This window comes from Gracilinanus agilis, chromosome 3 (assembly GCF_016433145.1).
Source record: "Gracilinanus agilis isolate LMUSP501 chromosome 3, AgileGrace, whole genome shotgun sequence".
NCBI classification, from domain to species: domain Eukaryota; kingdom Metazoa; phylum Chordata; class Mammalia; order Didelphimorphia; family Didelphidae; genus Gracilinanus; species Gracilinanus agilis.
Window position 1 is genome coordinate 2301681 of NC_058132.1, and position 18419 is coordinate 2320099.

General features: G+C 44.6%; 1 pseudogene; it reads right to left on the reverse strand.

Annotated features, from left to right (window-relative positions):
- The window catches only part of LOC123239300, a 23651-nt pseudogene extending 10317 nt beyond the window's left edge, over positions 1-13334 (reverse strand).
- Positions 13335-18419: the final 5085 nt, after the last annotated feature.

Consider the following 18419-nt stretch of genomic DNA (forward strand, 5'->3'; position numbering starts at 1 on the left):
AGAGAAGAGAAGAGAAGAGAAGAGAAGAGAAGAGAAGAGAAGAGAAGAGAAGAGAAGAGAAGAGAAGAGAAGAGAAGAGAAGAGAAGAGAAGAGAAGACAGACAGAGACAGACAGAGACAGACAGAGACAGACAGAGACAGACAGAGAAGACGATACCCATCAGGAATGGAAGGATCAAGTGAGGATTTGGAGAATGAGTGAAACATGGCCATAGCCATTATTACAGGTAACAGAAAAGCAGCCAATGGACAAAGAGAAAATAAAGATAATTCAGAGTGGAATGGCACAAGGGGTAATCTCCTGGAGAAGACAGGATGAAATGGGATCCCAGGAATGTAGAAGGGTTTGCCTTGGCAAGATGCCTTCATCTTCACCATCACTTCACACAAAACAGGTGTGAAAAAGGAAATAGTAGGGAAGGCATTTGAGTAATACGAGATAAGGAAAAGAGGATAAGGAGAGATCTCAGAAAATTGTCTCCATTTTCTTAGTGAAGTGAAGCAGGGCTGGGAAGCAAGAAGTTTTATTCCGTGTGTGGAATGTGAAGGAACACAAAGAAATAATTTTTCTCATAAGTGGATATAACAAATTGGTCATGTAACAAGGAACTTCTGGGCAAGATGGAGAACAGCTTGCGTGACGGGACCATCCGTTACAGAACTTGGAGTTTACCCGGGGGGGGGTTGAGCATGGGCAGGAGACAGTTGGGACGCCTCTATAAAAGCCCACGGACTGAGCCACCCAGGACCTCGCTTTTGAGGAGGGGACCTTGGGAGCGGGTGGCGAAGGGCAGGTTGGCCATCGACCTGCTCATCCAGCATCCATATCTCATTATCACAAGAAGCTTCATTCTTTAGTCTTGTTGCTAAATGGAGCTGAGAGGCAGCAGCAGCCCGGCATCACTCTCCCTCCCTTTCCTTGGTTCAGGCCACGGCTGAGGGGACGAGCCTCCAGCCAGATGGACCCACTGCTCTCAGACACAGATGACTTAGTGCCACGGACTTAGCATCGCCTCTTTCCTTGTCCTGTTCTTACCCTTCTGAGTTAAAGCAGTAAACCCTGCTACAACTTGATCCAAGTGAAGACTGGCCTCCCCTCCCAGGCTAGCAGGTGTCTACAGCTAGAGGGTGAAGGAAAATATAAGTGGGGTAACGGCGTCACCAGGGATATTATAAATTAACTAAGGGGTTTGTGGGAACACTCTGGGATGTAAGAGAGACTAAAACTGAACACTGAAGACTTGTACAGCTAAGTCAATAAGAAAAATAACAGCCAACTGTCACTCTGGCCAGAGGCCTTGAATTCAACTGACAAGGTAACAGGATGAAACTGGGTTTAATTAGGAACAACAAAAGGAGGGATAGGAATGTCTACTCTAAACCCTTAACACCTAATAACAAACCCCACAGGGACAGGAAGGACTTATTCTACTACACTATCTAAGTGATCTAAACTAGCAGGGCCCAAGGAGCTGTGAATGGAGTCTCTGGGTTTCTGCCTCACACCTGGAAGCTGCCAGGCTTGAGTACAAGCTTTGTGGCTTTGGGGTTCTCACTGCAATCCGCTGATGATGTCTGGATGCCAGGAGCTAAAGTTGTCTCAGGAACCAAGCAGTAAGGGGTTTGCTTGGAGCACTGTCCGCCAGAACTCCAATTTCACCTCCTCTCTTGGCTCTGTAGATTTGTCCTTTTTAGATGCCACACCACACAGGATCCAGGGGAAAACAGGAAGCCGGGTGTCCTTTGCTCTGAGGTCTCCCAGGCTGGCAACAGTTTTGCCCACCACTCATGGAGTCCACACTCAGGGCACAGACAGACTTCCTCCTCCTTCATTCCAACCTGGAATTCCCAGCTCCAGCTCCTTCCTGCTAGGTACAACTTAATTCCTAATCACTAGCTAATCTCCTCATACTCATAACAAGGGAAAGGGATTCATCCAGCCATAGTCAGAAGAGCCTCATCATTTAGCCCATCAACAACCAGCCCGTAACCACCCTCATCGCCAACCCCAACCCCAGGGAGCCGGAGGAGCCGCGGAGCACACACAGCCCCTCACCGGATCCTTGGCTCGGGCACGTTAGGAGGCAAACAAGCCCTGATGGTCCCGCACACAGCCCTCTCCATCACTCGGCCTTAGATTCTCCACCACCTGAGGTTCCAGTGCCGGCTAGTCAGGCCCAGCTCAACGAGCTCAGAGCCCCACGTGGTGCCTCTAACAGTCATCAAGGAGTTCAGACCTTTTCATCAAAGCAGTTCCGCTGTATCAGCACATCAGAAATGGAGAGCTCTTGAGCCCACTTTCACCAGAACTTCAGAATCATTAGGGAAGGACGAGTGGTTCACTTCGTCCTACTTGGCCACGGGGTCCCTTTTCTCATCAAAAGCCAGCTGGTCCCCCGCAGGGTTGTTACCCTGAAGGCTTCTCAGAAAGGAGTGGAGCTGAAAGGGAAAGTAAGGTCAGGTATTGTGCTGCCTGTCACAAGGGAGGCCACATCCTGAAATACTGAGCTTGACAATTGGGAGGGACGTTAGTGGCCTCTAGTCCAACCCACGTGTCAAAGAATTTCCAGTAAAACGTATGTCACGTGGTTGTCTAGCCACTACTTGAGGGAAAAAAATAATAGAACCCCTCCGTGTGTGGGATCCATATTTCCGAGAGGGGTTCAAGCTGCGGAGAGGGGTTCTGCATCACAGAATTCCACAGGGTCCCCCAGAACTCTAAGAGAGGGGGCAGTTAAAGGCCTGGTACAAAAAAGCCAGGTCACCCCTCTTGCAGGGTCCTGCTTTCCCATTTCCTATTCCCAGATATCATTAAACCCTCATCATCTAGGAACGGTGTCTGGATACGGATAATTTGGGGGGAAATGCACATCCTCCATTAGCCAAGTTCCTCTTACTAGGCACTGGCAAGTGGCTATGGCTTGAACCCCCTCAGAAATATGGATCCCACACAGGCCACGGACGGGCTTCCCACTGTTCCTTGAACAAGATGCTCCATGAAGCATCCCAACATGAAGCCTTTGGGTCCAAGTCTGGAATTCTCTCCCTCCTCTTCTCAGCCCCCTTCAAGTATTGGTCAAAGTCTCACCTTCTGGAGGAAGTCTTTCTCAGTCCTCCTCAGACTTAGTGCCTTCTTTCTAAGTCTACCCCCAATTCATCCCGTTTATATCTGATTTGTACATTTATGACCCAAACCCCAAAGTCCATTGGGATGGGATCTTCCGATTGGTGGCGATCAGAGTCCTACGACTGAGGAAGCCGCAGGGTGGAGCTATCAGGAGAGAAGAGACCTCCTCTGGTCACCGTGTGTGTGTTCTTCAGGCTCCTCAGTTTCAAAGACTATCCTAACTCCTAGCTTTAAGAGAAAGGATAGGGGGCAGCGGGGTAGCTCAGTGGAGTGAGAGCCAGGCCTAGAGGCAGGAGGTCCTGGGTTCAAATCCGGCCTCAGACACTTCCTAGCTGGGTGACCCTGGGCAAGTCACTTGACCCCCATTGACTAGCCCTTACTACTCTTCTGCCTTGGAGCCAATACACAGTATTGACTCCAAGACAGAAGGTGAGGGTTTAAAAAAAAAAAAAAAGAGAGAAAGGATAGCGAATGCCAACTTCACTTCAGATTGTTAAGGAGAGGAAAATATTGTGCAAAAAAATCCAGCATGGGGGCAGCTGAGTAGCTCAGTGGATGGAGAGTCAGGCCTAGAGATGGGAGGTCCTGGGTTCAACTCTGACCTCAGACACTTCCCAGCTGTGTGACCCTGGGCAAGTCACTTGACCCCCATGGCCCACCCTTACCACTCTGACACCTAGGAGCCGATACACAGAAGTTAAGGGTTTAAAAAAACCCAGCATGGTGGGGGTTGTAAATCTCTATCACATCTCCAGCCCCAGCTTGCTCCTTGAGGGAATTTCTCCCTGGAGGAGGTCTAGGGCTCACTTGTTGGAGATGAGTCGCCTCATTCCCAAAGGAAGAGCTGCTTCTCTCTGGACTGTCTGGTATATAGCCTTCTATGTCTGTTTCCTTTCATTTCTACTTTACTATCAACTGAATAAAGAGATTATTTTGCTGTTTGTGATGTATTCTTAGTGCAGAACTGGAATTTGTTGGGAAGAGTCAAGCCTTGAATATCAAACTTGGACCCCACCTTCCCCACTGAAAGAGTTAGCAGAAGGCCAACTAGAACCTAAAGCTTCATCTCCTACACTAACAACATGTACGGAAGCAGATTCTAGCTAGTAATTCTAGCCCTTCAGCCCCTCTCTGAAAGGAGCAGAGCCTCTGGGCGAGCCCCTGCTTCCCCTTCTGTCAGTAATGAGAGTCTCCCTTGGAGAACAGCGATGGGAGATGAGGATCGAGATTTGGCTTTGCCTCTCTTTGGGCTACACGACATGTCAGCAGAGAGAGAGAGACAGAGAGAGACAGAGAGACAGAGAGAGAGAGAGACAGAGAGGGAGAGAGAGACAGAGAGAGAGAGACAGAGAGACAGAGAGAGACAGAGAGACAGAGACAGAGAGAGAGACAGAGACAGAGAGAGACAGAGACAGAGAGAGACAGAGAGAGACAGAGACAGAGACAGAGAGAGACAGAGACAGAGAGAGAGAGACAGAGAGGGAGAGAGAGACAGAGAGAGAGAGACAGAGAGACAGAGAGAGACAGAGAGACAGAGACAGAGAGAGAGACAGAGACAGAGAGACAGAGACAGAGAGAGACAGAGAGAGAGACAGAGAGAGACAGACAGAGAGAGAGACAGAGAGAGAGAGAGACAGAGAGAGAGAGACAGACAGAGAGAGAGAGAGACAGAGACAGGGAGAGAGAGAGACAGAGACAGAGAGAGAGAGAGACAGAGAGAGAGACAGAGACAGAGACAGAGAGAGAGAGAGACAGAGAGAGAGAGACAGAGAGACAGAGAGAAAAGGAAAAAGACAGAGACAGAGGCAGAGAGAGACAGAGAGACAGAGACAGAGACAGAGAGAGACAGAGAGAGCTCTCCTCTTTCCTGGGATTTCCGCGCTGACACACTTTGTCAGAAGTTTATCATCATAATTAACAAACTGATTTTGTTTAGAGCAGGTGCCTCAGTCTACCTTTATTAACATTTACTAGAGATAATTCCTTCATTGATCCATAACTAACCCTCCACAACTAAGTGTCTCACATGATCTGTGGCAGAAATAGGATAAGTATTTACTAAATGGCTACTGGTGCCAAGAAATGTGCTAAGCTTTTTACAAACAGTCTATCATTTGACCCTCATGAAGACCGTGGAAGCCAGGTGCTCTTATGATGCCTATTTTATACTTGCAATGAAAAAAGCAAAATTCTTCAAAAACTCTTCCCAAAAAATGGCTGCGAGCAAACTACCATAAAGACTGGGTGGGGCAGCTGGGTGGCTCAGTGGATGGAGAGCCAGGCCTAGGATCAAGGTCTTGGGTTCAAATCTGGCCTCAGCCACTTTCCAGCTGTGTGACCCTGGGCGAGTCACTTAACGCCCATCGCCTAGCCCTGACCATTGTTCTGCCTTGGAACCAATACACAGTATTGATTGTAAGATTCTAAGACAGAAGGTAAGGGGTTAAAAAAAGACTGGACATCATTAGTTCTGAGAATGAACACAGAAGGGTTAGAAGAGAAACAATAAAAAACTGAGAAGTCCAGGATCTAAGCCAAGTCACACTGGCACATGAGGGGAGCTAGCGAACATCACCTGCCATGGCCGAGGGACAAGACCTTTCCCATCCTTTCTAGGTCCCGTTTCCAATCCACTCAGGACCACTTCACGGAGGGCCCAGGCCACAGCATAGACAGCATGTAGATGGTATAACTTGGTTCAGAGGTGGCTATGGCCATGTCAAAATATTTCAGTGGTAGCATTTCCAAGGAGGCATTTAGGGAACACGTTTCTTGCGCTAATTCCATGGCTTCCTCTGGGCACTCAAAAGCTGAATACCAGAAACTTTTAAGGAAATCGTCCTCAGGATGCTTAGCAGATGCTTAGCTTTTCCTGAGAAAAGTCTTGAAACTGGGAATCGCTGGTGTCTGATGTAGAAATAATAAAGCCCCATGAAATGGGCTTCCATACTGGTTTTGAGGTCTCGTGGTGGCATCCCAGGGAGGAGGGATGATCCAGAGCTTCCAGCTCACAGGAAAAATAGGGAACGAATGTCTCGGGATCATTCATGAATCGGCGTCACCATGGATCACCACCACATTGGCTGATGATGCCAAGATCCTTGGTATAAAAGTCATATTCGATTCCTCGTGGCATCTCTCCCTGACAGGAATCTTCCCTGGGTAAGTAAGACACACAGATTTTGTGCCAGTTCATTTCCTGTCTCATATCCCCGAAGAATTTCTCCCCCTCATGTCATCTGGGGCAACCAGCCCTATCCAGGTCCAACCAAAATGCAATAGCAGTCGGACGATGGCGACATGCAGCAGGGAGTCCTTGGGGGCCTGTTGGTAGAGAGAAGGAAACTGGACCTCGTCGCTCAGGCTGGGGTCAAACGGACCACAGCAAATCTGCATGGGAGAGAAACAAGACTCGAGGAGACATGAAAACAATGATGAGTGGGGAAGACCAGAGCGCCACACCTCAGTCAATCCGTTCATCATGCTTAGGAAAACAGTGGAAGGAGGTCAGAATGGAACAGGGCGCAGCATAGGGCGGGAAAAGGTGCGTTGATGTAGTCAGAAGAGCTCAGATTTTCCACCTAATACATATGTGATCACGGACAATTTGGGATCAGAGGGTCATACGTGTGTGCACGTGTATATAGATAAGAGTTTGTGGAACGAGTAGCAGAGAGGACATTCCGCAGCCCTGCCTCATCCGATGGCCCTCTCAGGCTAAGCTGACTCTCAGAAATCTCCCTCGTTCGGCTGTTTAACTCATCCTTGGAAACTGGACCCCTTCACAATCCTCTCAGCTTCTTCTCCTCCCTGATTGGAAGGTTGGAGGGTGGAGCATTAAACAGCTCCCAAAGTTCTCCTTTAAGAGGCCAGAACTTGGACTTTGCAAGGGGGGGGGGGGGGAGCAACAATTTAGGGAATTCCGAAGGACGCTCTGTTGGAGCCAGCATTCATTCGTTTTGAAGATGGCTCTGGATTCGGAGAAGTCCAGGAGTGAGTCCACTCCAGGCACCGGAGAAAGCCCTTGCAGAGGCTTAGAAACAGGAGCGAGCCTGCCATCAGCAGTCAGCGGGATCAGCCAGGATTGGCACTCATTCCATTTGCCTGCACGGACGGATTGTCCCAGGAGCGTTTCACTTGGTGAATAGGATGCACGCGTCACAAGCATCATTCCCAGGGAGTCAAGTCGGCCTGCGTCCTGGGAACAGCTGGAGCCTGGCAGTTAATCCAAACTCTGAAGCTGCTTTTATAAATGGGTCGACAGAAATCATTTAAATTCTCGGAACCCATCGCCTCATATTTACAATGAGAAAGTAGAGCTGTTCCGGCGAAGGACACCCATCAACCGCTACAAAATAACCTCAATGTGGAAAAATGGGAACACTAATACATTGTTGGTAGAACTACTGTAGAGAGCAATGTGGAATTATGTTCAAGGACTTGTAAATATGTGTACGCCTTCTGACCCAGCAGTATCTAGCAGGTGTATTTCCTGAGGCGATTAGATAAACACAAAAAGAACCCAAACGCTCCACAATACTCACAGCAGCTCTCTTGGTGATGGCATGGGATTGTGGCAGAACACTATGAGAAGGCTAACTTTGGGAAAATACGGAATTTAAAGAGTGAGATGAGCAGAACCAAGAGAGCATCGTATACACTGACGAAAACATTGCAGAAAGAATGGCCAGAGAAAGAACTGATAAACAAATGAGCAAGGCATTATTTTGCATATACATGTGTCAAGGGATACCTGTTCTAATGGGGGGAGAGGAGGGGCACAGGGAGTAAACTAGGTGTGTTAATGGAACAAAGAAAGAAAGAAATTAAATTTTAAAATCATATAATTAAAATGTTCTCAAAGCTACCCATTGGGGAACAGTTTAAGGGCACCTCTGCCTCTTGCAGGATATAACTTGGGACACAGAAGGGAACTTCAGCATCCCCCACCTGTGGGAACCTGTAGAGTTCCAGGAGCGCCCCCATCTGGACAGACAATGCAGATGTGGCCCTTCCAAGGACAGCCACAGACTTGGGCTGCTCCTCACAGCTGTAATTGGGGATGGTCTGGCGGCTCCCTGACAGCCACCTCAGGGAGCTCTCCAAGGTTCTGGCATCGCTGTGGTAGGCATAGTAGAAGTGAAACCCCAGAGTGACACTGGGGAGCAGCTGGGGGTCCCTGTTGATCTCCTCCACAGCAAACCCCAGAGCCAAAGCCTGCTGGTGATTTCTGTGCAGCCACCTGGCGTGAGGAGGCGAGGAGGGTCAGGCACCAGGAGTAAGCGACCCCAAAGGACAGCTTTTAAGAAAAAGCCTAAATCCTTAGAAAGAAGTCCCAGAAGCCTCAGATAAGACAAGTTGCTGTCTGTAGCAACCATTGCTTTCCATTTCCTCTTCTTAATCATGTTTATTGCCTATGGCAATTTCTTAAATAGAAGACTGTTCATCTCAAATCTATACTGCTATTCTTTCTTCCACTGATTACACACACACACACACACACACACACACACACACACACACACACACACAAGGACACATGTGTGTGTATAGAGATATGTATGTGTGTATTATAAATCTGCCATGGTGGTAAGAAGATGAAAATAAGTTATATCAGGGGAAGTAGAAAGAAGAGAGATGGAAAAGACAGAGATCAATTCAATAATATAATCATTGGATAATCAAGGTATGGCATGGTGTAGTAGCAGTTCCTCTTGGGTATGGGTTCGACTACTTGGCAGCTGAAGTCCCTTCCATATCTCACAAATCTGTAATCCTGTGAGATCTTGTGTAGTTTAGACTCAACAGAGTTTGATACAACAATCTTCCCACACCAAACAATACATAAAAAGGAACCGTGGGGGCAACTGGGTAGCTCAGTGGATTGAGAGTCAGGCCTAAAGATGGGAGGTCCTAGGTTCAAATCCGGCCTCAGACACTTCCCAGCTGTGTGACCCTGGGCAAGTCACTTGACCCCCATTGCCTACCCTTACCAATCTTCCACCTATAAGTCAATACACAGAACTTAAGGGTTAAAAAAAAAAAAAAGGAACCGTGAGTAATGGGTTGTAAAAGGGAATGCTTGGTTTTCTCTGAGTTCACACTTGTGAAAAGGGGATCCTTTGTTCTCTTTATCTAGTTGGAGTTAACACTTTGGTTGGCAATAACTTTGAAACAACACAAGCTTGAACTAGGTTGGAGAAGCTTGAAAACCACTTGGTGAATTCATACCTTACTTGACGCTAGATGAGAAGAAGAGTTCACACACTCAGAAAGGTGTGAATCTAAAGGTGATAAAACTCAGATAATTTGGAAACTGTGATTGGCCCCCATGAAAAGGGGCAGGGACAGGAAACCACCATAAAAGCCATGAAGGCAGTCTGGTGAAGGAGGCTAGGAGAGAATCACTCCAAGAAGAAAGTGGGCTTCAAGAAGGTCAGCCTCAGGAGTCACCTTCAGCTCCAGTCATTGTCTTGGGTAAGTGGATAGCTAGTTCTCCCTTCCTGTCTTCTGGAGATAGTTTAATTCAGACTGAAGGTTAACAAGTCCTGAACTGGAACAATAGATAGGTTAATGTCTTTTATACCCTTTTGTATTTCTCTACTTTCACTCTTTCCACCTCTTTTATAAATAAAAGATTTATAATTTTCATATATTTAGCCAAACCATTAATTTTAACATTTACAGGATATGGGGAAGGAACCTGTGAAGGGAGAGGCATAGGGAGGTGTAAGAGGGCTAGAAGTGAGCATAGATGACCTTGGTACTTCTTCAAATACAGGTTCTAAAAAGGAGAAGACTTCAGGCTGAATCTGGGAGGAAATCCAGATGCAGGAAAGAGGCAAATGAAAGGTGATCCAACCAAAGATACTAATGCATAGGAAGGAAGTGTAAATGTTAAAATTAATGGTTTGGCTAAATATATGAAAATTATAAATCTTTTATTTATAAAGTAAAGAAATACAAAAAGGCAGAAGACATTAACCTAACTAAATATTGTTCCAGTTCTGGACTTGTTAATCTTCAGTCTGAATTAAACTATCTCCAGAAGACAGGAAGGGAAAACTAGCTATCCACTTACCCAAGACAATGAGTGGAGCTAAAGGTGACTCCTGAGGCCGACTTTCTTCTTTGAGCCCACCTTCTTCTTGGAGTGACTCTCTCCTAGCCTCCTTCACCAGACTGCCTTCATGGCTTTTATGGTGGTTTCCTGTCCCTGCCCCTTTTCATGGGGGCCAATCACAGTTTCCAAATTATCTGAGTTTTATCACCTTTAGATTCACACCTTTCTGAGTGTGTGAACTCTTCTTCTCATCTAGCGTCAAGTAAGGTATGAATTCACCAAGTGGTTTTCAAGCTTCTCCAACCTAGTTCAAGCTTGTGTTGATTCAAAGTTATTGCCAACCAAAGAGTTAACTCCAACTAGATAAAGAGAACAAAGGATTCCCTTTTCACAAGTGTGAACTCAAAGACAACCAAGAATTCCCTTCTACAAAAGGAAGGAGGGAAAGAAAGAAGGGAGACCATGTACCTACCATGTAACAAACACTGTAATAAGCCCTTTACAAATATTCTCTCATTTGATCCTCACAACTACCTAGAAAGCATATGCAATTTATTATTATCCCCATTTTGCAGTTGAGGAAACAGAAGCAAACAAAGGTTAAGTGATTTGCCCAGGGTCACACAGCTATTAAATATCTGAATCTGGTTTTGAACAGTTTTCCATACTCTCCACTATACTACCTAGCTATCTCTCTAAAATCAAGTCAGTCAGTCAGTTAACACCTATTGAGCTCCCCATTCTCGAATGACCCCATGTGCTAACTTTGGAACATACAAAGAAAGGCAAAAACTGTCACTGATCTCGAGAAGCTGACAATCTGATGGAGAAGAAAGAAAGCAACTCGGTACAAACTATACACCGAAAAGATTAGAGATCATCAACAGAGGCAAGGTACAAGCATTGAGGCGGGTGGGAAAGTGTCCAAAGCTGCCCAATGGTGGAGCAGGTGAAGAAGGGCTGATAAGAGACCACGGGTGGCCTCCTAGAGAGCAAACCTCATCTTCTGCCTACATGATAAACTCTAACATACTTAAAGACAGAAAAGGTGGCCCTTGGGGTCCTTTCCTCCCAGTGCCACATGTTCCTGCTTCCTTCATATTCCAAAGGCTCAAGGGTCTGCACCATGCTGGTTGAACACTTCCAACAACTCTCCCCCCATTTTTTTTCCCATCTTTCTTAAAGCATCATTCCCAGAACTGAATCTAAGACTTGAGGTGAGACCTGACAAGGGGCAATTACCTTCCCATACACCTTAGAACGCGTTACACTGCTCACTTGTGCTGAGCTTGAGGGCCACAAAAGTGCCCATTTCTATATGCCATCCATGCAGGTCACTGAGTTATTACCAACTGCTCCATAGCTCTCCATTTCTTCTGGAAGAATAGTACAAGGTACTTTATCCAAAATTTTGGCCAAATCAAGGTGAATTTTTCCCCAGCATTCCCTTCATCTGCTAATTTAGTAATCTCATAAGCATAAAAAAAAGTGTGTTCAGTCTGGAAGTCTCCAAGGTCTCTCCCACTCCAGTCCATCCTCTACTCTGGGGCCAAAGTAGTCCTCCTGAATGTCACTCCCTCCTCAATGAACTCTGCTGGCTCCCTATTATGTCATGATCCAATAACAGATGTTCTTGATTTTCCAAGTTCTTCAGGACCTGATGCTTTCCTCTTTTCCCATCTTCTTCTACTCCACTGCCCTCCCCATACTCTAGGAGCCAGCAACACTGGTCTTCTGACTGATGCTCATTCATGGCCCTCCACCTCCTTGCTCTGCTCAATGCCTGGAATGCTCTCCCGCCAAACCTGTGCCTCCTAGTCTCCCTGACTTCCTTCAAGACGAAGCTCAAACCCCACCTTCTGCCAGGGGCCTTTCTCCAACCCTTCCCTCCAATGCTGCCCTCTGAGATGACCCCTATTTACCCTGCACCCCTCTCGAATATGCAGAGTTGTTTGCATGTAGTCTTCCTCCTTAGAAGGGGAGCTCTTTGAGGGAAGGGATCTTGGTTTCTTCTTTTCTTTCTCTCCTCAACATTTAGGGTTAATGCCTCACACATAGTAAATGCTTACTGAGTGTTTATTGACTGCCCATGAGGTGGCGTTTTCCTTGACAAGCTCCCCATTCTGTACACGTGCCCTTGAATCTGTCTCCTATCTTATCAATTAGGTAGAAACTTCAGTCACCTCCATCTTTTCTCTAATGTTTGACCTTTCCCTACCTACTGGTTCCTTTCCTAGAACCCTCATTGTTTAGTAAACAACTCTTCAAAAAACACACAACATACCTTTAGATTTAATCTGTATTGTTGATATTTTCAGTCCATTTTTTAAGTTGAGATGATCAACAACACAATAAGTCAATCCTTTAACAATTGATTCTCAAGTTGATATGAGCTGGTTCCAGCACACCACCACTTCCCTAGACTCTTCTTCCCTCTCCTCTCTCCCTGCATCTCTCCTCCCTATCTCAGCCAAACACCCAGAAAAAGCCATCTCTATTCATTATCTCCATTTCTGCTCCTTCCAAACATTCCCCAACCTTCAGCAACATGGCCTTTGACCTCATCTTTCCAATGAAATTGCTCTCATAAAGTCAATGAGCGATCTCTTACCAACCAAGCCTGATGGCCTTGTTCAGTGCTTGTCCTTCACCAGCTCTGTATTGCTGTATTTGACACTGAGGTCCATTTTCACCCACTCATCCTCTCTCCTCTCTGGGTTTTCATAACCCTCCTCTCCCCTGCTTCCCCCCCACCTGTGAAAGAGCTCTGCTTCAATGTCCTTTCCTGTTTTGTTTCCTGGACGACAACTCATTCGGAGCCTTTGCCAATCTTCTGGTCTAGCTTCGGGACCCTCAATTTTCCACACATCTGGCAACCTTAATAACTGTTGGGAATTTAAAGAAAGAGCCCGCTCGGCCCTACAGACTAGATTCCAATGTTGACCTGTCTAAGATATATCTCGTTCTTTGTCCCCCCCCCAACCCATCCCTCTCTCAAACTTCCCTGTTTCAGCCAAAAGCACCACCGTTTTACCAGTCTCTCAGATTTGTGGCTAACTCAGCCTTTAAGATGGTCGTCTCCTTTATAAGCTTCCCCCAGTATCGCTGCTGCCACCTGTCCACGAAAACCGTGAATAAAGTCATGTTCAGCCCTGGCACGGAAAGTTGGTCTTCTGGAGAGCAACATGACATGCTTTCCTCAGGCCTGCCTATCTGGGCTCACACAAAGAAAGGCTTCACTCACAAGTGCTACTAGAAATTTTCCTGTTTGCCGAACTGGAAATTCTTTTGAATATGAAAAATTATTCCGCATGTATAAAAGCGTCCTTAGTACTTATTTTATAAGCATGAGATCTAATTATTTTGATTTCTAAAAATATTTATTTTATCCCAAATTGAAGCACAAGATTGGTAGTGTCCTAGGTCAAGACCTTTGTGGAAAGATTGTACCGGTATACATATATACATATATGTGTATGTTCGAATCCCCTGCGGATATCCGGCCCAGCGGCCCAAGGCGCGCCCTCTCCAGCTCTCAACGTGCCCATCTGCAGGATAATGGGCTGGACTGGCCGTGACTCTACTCTTTCCCAGACAGTCCCAGCCTCTGTGCGGCCACTTAGACGGCTCCAGCTTATGCCAGCAGGACGCATGGTTCCCTCCCGCGATTCTGCTGCCCCCATTGAGCTGGGTGGAAGACAAGCATTCCCAAGGAGCGCGCCTAGCAGCCCCCGCGGGCTCCCCAAGACCTCCTCTAGGGGGCGTCCCTTCCTCCTGCAGGGCCATCGGCTCGGCCTCCCCGTCTTCGTCTGGGCTTCCGGCCCATCGGTGTGTCCCTTCCTAATCAGTGCGCAGGGACTGCGCCCCCCCCACCGCTCTCATCACTTGGCCCCAATGGCCCACCTTTACCACTCTTCCACCTAAGAGCCAATACACAGAAGTTAAGGGTTAAAAAAAATTTTTTTAATTAAAAAAAAAAAGAGAGTCTGAGGGGCTAAGAGAAGGGAGGGTAGAATAAGAGAAAAGAGGCCAAAGGGGATAAGAAAAAGGAGGCATACCTAGAAGGGAGTTCATATCAAGAAATATGAAGTAAGGTAAGGGGGAAAGGGAGGGGCTCATAGGATGAGAGAAAGGAAGGATTTGTAGAATCAAACTCTTATTCAGAAACAGAAGTACAGGTTTGGGGGGATAAGGAAGGGACTTTTGGAAAGGTGGATAGAATAAGAATTAAAAGGGAAGGGGAAGGGACAGGGGAGGGATCTCTAGAAGGGTGGCTAATTTAGAACTAGAATGGCAAAGAGAGAGGATAAGGGAAGGTTTTTAAGAAGGAGTGCAAATTGGAGATGTAGTAGACAGAAAAATTTGATGTCTGAGAAGGGGTATGCCAAAAAGAGAGTGAAATAAGGGCAAATAGTGAACTAGGTGGTAATACATAACTAGTAATTATGACTTTGAATATGAATGGGATGAATTCACCCATAAAAAGAAAATGGATAGCCAAATGGTTCAAAAACCAAAACACTTTAAAAGGAGAGACACACATAGAGTAAAATAAAGGGCTGGGGCAGACTATACTACGTCTTAGCTGATACCAAACAAAGCAGGGATAGCAATCATAATCCCTGACAAAATTAAAGCTAAAATAAATACAATGAAAAGCAATCAACTGAGAAACTATAGTATGTTAAAAATACCATAAATAGTAAAACATCAAGATTAAACCTATCTGCACCAAATGCTATCTCATCCATATTTTTAAAGGAAAAACTAAATGAGTTACTGATGGAAATAATTAGCAATACAATGGTAGTGGGAGACTTTGATTTTCCCCTCACTAAATTAGATAAAACTAACCAAAAAATAAATAAGAAAGAAGTCAAGCAGATAAACAGAATCTTAGATGAATTAAATATGATAGATTTCTGGAGAGAAATGAATAGGAAGAGAAAGGAGCACATCATCTTTTCAGTGGTACATGATACCTTTACAAAAATTGATCACATATTTGAGCAAAGAAACATTATCATTAAATGTAAAAAAACAAATAGCAAGTGCATCCTTTTCAGACCATACTGCAATAAAAATTGTACTTAATTAGGGACCATAGAAACAAAAAGTCAAAACAAACTAGAGATTAAATAACTCGACCTTAAAATTTAATGCATTAAATAACAAATCAAAGAAACAATAAATAATTTCATTAAAGGAAATGAGGCAACATACCAAAACCTATGGGATATAGCAAAAGCAGTAATCAGAGGAAAATTTGTATCTCTAAATGCTTATAGTAATAAGAGAGAAATAAAAGATCAATTCATTGGGAATGCAACCTAAAATACTAGAAAAAGAACAAATGAAAAATCCCTAACATTAAAGATACTAAAAATCTAAAATCAATAGATCAATAAAACTGAGTGTAAGAAAACCAATACAACACTCATTCCAATTAAAAACACTGGAAAGCATAGGCATAAAGGGATTTTCTTTCTTAAAATGATATGAAGCATCTACCTCAAGCCATCAGCAAATATTATTTGTAATGTAAGAAGCTAGAAGCCCTCCCAAAAAGATCAGGAGTGAAACAAAGATGCCCATTATCACCATTATTTAACATAGTATTAGAAATGCTAGCAACAGCAATAAGAAAACAAAACTGAAGGAATCAGAATGGGCAAAGGAGTAATAAAAGTATCTCTGTTTGCAGGTGACATGGTGATATTTGTGGAAAACCTAGATTCAGTTAAAAGCTAATTGAAACATTCAATAATTTTAGCAAAGTAGCAGGATATAAAATAAACCCACATAAATATCAGGATTTTTACATATTCCTAACACAGTCCTACAAGATGAGATAGAGATAGTCCATTTAAAATAACCACAGATTGAATAAAATAGCTGGGAGTGTGCCTGCAAAAACAAACCCAGGGACTATATGAACATAATCATAAAACACTTTTTTACACAAAGTCAGATTTAAATAATTGAAGAAATATTAATTGTTCATGGATAGGCAGAGCCAATATAATTAAAATAACAATGCTACCTAATCTATTTATTCAGTGCTATCCCAATTAAATTACCAAAAAACTATTTTGAGCTAGAAAAAAACAATAACAAAATTCACTTGGAAGACAAAAGTTCAAGAATATCAAAAGAATTGGGCAGTCAGTGATAGAAATTGCTATCTGCTCCTGTAACCTAGATAAGTTGAAACCTTATTATGCTGAATCTGGTACCCCTTATTGGACTGGTGAATAGCCTCTCGCTGAGCTGGAATGCTCAGCAATGCCCTTCCTGACTACTGACTCAATTCCTTCACCAGTTCATCCACAAATCTCACTGTCTCTGTCTCTGTCTCTCTCTCAGTGAAGGACTCAGGATGGATGACATATTCTCCATCTGTAAAATGTATGGGAATACTGAGCTGACAGTTCTCTTTCCTTCTCCATATTTCTCTTAATGGTTTTAATTGGTCACATTTATGGTCAAGTCCAGTATTCATTTTGAGGTCAACATAGTATGGAATAAAAGTTAGGAGTCTAAATCTGATTTCTACCAAGCCACTTTCCACTTTTCTCTACAGGACTTGTCAAAAAGAAGGATCCTTAGGGGGCAGCTGGGTAGCTCAGTGGATTGAGAACCAGGCCTAGAGACAGGAGGTCCTAGGTTCAAATCTGACCTCAAACACTTCCCAGCCGTGTGACCCTGGGCAAGTCATTTGACCCCCATTGCCTACCCTTACCACTCTTCTGCCTTGGAGCCAATACACAGTATTGACTCCAAGACAGAAGGTAAGGGTTTAAAAAAAAAAAAAAAGGATCCTTTCTCTTCCCATTTACATTATTGAGTTTATCAAATGATGAGCTGCTGTTCTCAGTTGATTCTGATTTTTCTTGGTGAGTTTGTACCACTCCATTTTGTATAGACTAACACAGAAAGAAATTAGTATAAGCATAAGAACTATGTGTAGTACATATTCTACATACACAATGACTACAACAATATAAATGGAAAGGCTAAAGCAGACCTCGGAGTATTTGTCCAAAGGACTCGATGACTCTGAGATCAGAAAATAGAAAATACAGCAGGCTGGGAGAGTGACTCCCAGAGTGTATTATCTCCACTAGCAGATGTGCTCATGGGATCAGACTCCCTGTCTCTGTCTCTGTTGTTCTGATTTGTCACAAGAGAGTATTTATCATAGATTGAAGGAGAGGGTTTGTTTTCCCTTAAAACTTGGTCCCTCCTGGGGCAGCTGGGTAGTTCAGTGGATTGAGAGTCAGGCCTAGAGACAGGAGGTCCCAGGATCAAATCCAACCTCAGACACTTCCCAGCTGTGTGACCCTGGGCAGGTCACTTGACCCCCATTGCCCACCCTTACCACTCTTCCACCTGGGAGCCAATACACAGAAGTTAAGGGTTAAAAAAAAAAAAAACAACTCGGTCCCTCCCTACTGCTATGGATAATATTGATCTTGTATGGGGTTTGGATATTGATAACCAATTGATACCAATATTGATATCAATAGGTGGTAGAGATAAACTAAAGCTGTCAGGTGTGTAAATGGAATTAGCTCTAGCCCATTGATAGTCAAAACTCTACTTACCCTAGGTATAGAGATGATATCCTCCCCACCGCCCTTAGTGGGGAGGGGAGATGAGTTACCCACAGGTGACAATAAGTAACAAATCAAGAACAAGGGGCTGCCCTTTGGGCAATCCAAATCACTGTAGAGGCTGCCATTTGTCCACTTGAATTAGAGGTGGAGCCACAGGAAGTGACGAGAGACACTATATCCTCAAGTATATTGGTTACTTCCTGGTGAGCAGTTCCCACTTTGAACTTGGTGCTGAAGGTTCTCAGCTGAGACCTCAGAATGCTTCCACTCTGAATGGTCACGTGGGTAAATTAGGCTGACTTCCTTGGCCTACCTTGGCGTTTTTCCAAACTACCTTAAGTAGGCTTTTAACTCTCTGATTGCTAAGGCCTTGTAGCATGTAAATTAGGTTAATTAGCCTTTTAACCCTCTCTCTCCATCCAGGCCTCTGCAGGCCTGGACTAGCCTCTCTTTCTCTATTTCCCTACCTTCTACCTTCCTAATTGTAAATAAACTACCTTAAACCCGATCCTGACTTGGGTCTGTTTTAATTACAGAATCAATTTGAACTATTGATTCCTGGCGGCCACACTTCAAATATATATATATATATATATATATATATATATAT